This window comes from Pinus tabuliformis, chromosome Q, assembly GCF_031772625.1.
Source record: "Pinus tabuliformis cultivar Carrire ecotype Pingquan chromosome Q, CPIR1, whole genome shotgun sequence".
In the NCBI taxonomy this organism is placed as follows: Eukaryota; Viridiplantae; Streptophyta; class Pinopsida; order Pinales; family Pinaceae; genus Pinus; species Pinus tabuliformis.
Window position 1 is genome coordinate 959,394,205 of NC_142296.1, and position 2,612 is coordinate 959,396,816.

General features: G+C 36.1%; 1 pseudogene; it reads left to right on the top strand.

Annotated features, from left to right (window-relative positions):
* Nucleotides 1-815: 815 nt before the first annotated feature.
* On the top strand, nt 816-1,740 carry LOC149222665 (heat shock protein 90-1 pseudogene; annotated as a pseudogene).
* The last annotated feature ends 872 nt before the right edge of the window (nt 1,741-2,612 follow it).

A 2,612-nucleotide genomic window follows, 5' to 3' on the forward strand; every position in this document is an offset into this window, starting at 1 on the left:
TTAAATTAAATGTTCGTGGGAAAATAAGCTTGACGAAAATAAGGATATAGATGTGTTGCGGTGGTTTTCTTGTAATTAAGAGAGGACTGTTAACATTCTCTTTAATGAAAGATTAGTAGAATATAGATTCTACTGGTCTAGGCAACCCACATTTCTTTTCGTGGCAGTGGCATGTAATGATGTTTTCCATCGTGCGAGGAGTGAAAGGTATCACATTTTCTTTAATCTTTTATTTGTGGCCAAGGGGCCTAGAAGCCAACATTTCCAACACTATAACATATTTAATGCCCCTAAGAGTACCATTACATTTTGGCCACCTGGATATGGGACACATCAGGCCTCTGGTAATATCAATCTCACACATTTCATCGGGATGTTTGATGTCCATTTTTCGTTTTCGTCATGGTATACAATGATGATACACATATGCTACCATGAATGATGATGCTAATTCATGCCATAGCATGCCATTTTTTCAAATTAAGCACAAGACAATGAAATTTTGAAATATAACGCCCTCCTCAATCAATCTTCGCCTCTTAATTCATATTCCAAGGCTTCCAGAGACATCCAGGTCGTCACTCTATGCTCTAAGGTCCGAACGAAAGATAAGATTCCTACCATCATTATAAATCTGATACGCGTGAAACTCCTCTCAGACAACAATAAAATCTATGCACTCACAAAGCTTTGTATTAGTGTTTGGCATTGGTCAAGTTTCTAATATATCTTTTGGGGATTTATGTCTTTGTTCTTTAATACCTATATGGTTCCCTATTATGTTCTACTTCATTGCAATTATGATTCTAATTCCAATGGAGGACATCAACGTAGAGAGTGGCGAGGTGGAGGCCTTTGTTTTAAAGGTTGAAATTAATCAACTGCTTAGCCTCATCATCACCATTTTCTACAACAACAGGGAGATTTTCCTGAAGAGACTGAAGAGGAAGGGTTACGAAGTCCTGTTCAAGGTGGATGACATCAATGAGTACATCGTAGGGTAGCTCAAAGAATATGTGGGAAGAACCTTGTTTCTACTTTAAAAGAAGGGTGGAAGTTAGAGGAGACAGAGGAGGAGAAGAAAAAGAAGGAAGAAAAGAACGCTGCATTTGAGAGCCCGTGCAAAGTGATGAAGGACATATTGGGTGACAAGGTGGAGAAGGTAGTGGTCTTAGATCATATTATGGACTCTCCATGTTGTCTCATGATGACCGAGTATGTGTGGACAAAACACATGGAGAGAATAATGATGGCCTAGGCCCTCCATAACAACTCCATGTTGTCCTGCATGTCTAGCAAGAAAACAATGGAGATCAACCCATAGAACTCCATCATGGAATATTTGAGAAAGAGAGCCAAGGATGACAAGCACGAAAAACCAGTTAAGGATCTGATGATGCTCTTGTATTAAACTACTCTGCTTACCTCGGGTTTCAACCCTGGAGGAGCCAAACACATTCGCTGTCAGAATTCACAGGATGCTCATGCTTTGCATAAGAATCGAGGACGGCGCTTCCACCAAGATGGATGCAGACATGTCATGGTTGGAAGAGGATGCCTCTCTTCACGAGGAGAGAAAGATGAAGGAGGTCAGCTGAGACTCCCTCAACTCTTACAAGAAATAAATCAAGTATTTACATTTATGTTTTTTTATGAAAATTTACAATGGGTTATTTACAGGCTTTGTCTTTTCAACATCCAGGACAGATAACTGGAAACAAGAGTGTGAAACAAACATGAGCATATTTTCCTTATCATTCTCAACAACGGGCTACCATACATGCCAGATAGAGAACTCGTTCAAAAATGAAAATGCAAGAGAAAAGAGAGCAAATAGGAAACCTGTTAGCCCCTCCTGCTGTGACCCTACCATATATGATATGATGGAACCATAACAATTGAATGGAAACTTATCTGCCCTTTGAAAATTGATAATAGTCAAGGGAAGGACCCAGACAGAGAAAGTTCCCACATAGCTGAGGCCACAAATGTCTTCAGGAGCCTTTGACACATAGCAACATAAAAAAGGTTGAAAATCCACCAAAAGAACCCTGAGTCGACCACATATGAGGCCCTACATGCATGGAAGATCAAGCTCCCCGAGTCATAGAGTGTCGTGAGCACCAAGAGCGGGCAAGAGCCTAGTGGCAGTGCACTTTGCATCACGACTAAATGAAAAAACCCTAGCTCTCTCCATCTTCCACAGACAACGAAAAAATCCATTATAAACATTTAAAATAATTGTCATTTTTATTATAAAATTTGTTTAGTTGGAAAATGTACTCAATACCATGTTAGTTTTATATTAATAACATTAAAAAAAAACCCATATATTTTGTAAAATTTATAGAATTTTATTTATAATGCATAAAAAATTCTAAAATACACATTTACCTTTTAATAAAAAAATATAAGGATTTTTATTTCTATTTTTTTTTTTTATCTATAAAATATTTAATATATTATATTTAGATAAAATCTATCATACTATTATTTATATACTATATTTTCACATATCTTTAAATTTATCTCATTTAAAATTTATTATATAAAAATATTGAATATTTAATTTATAATTTTAATACAATTTTTATTTATATATTTTTAAATGT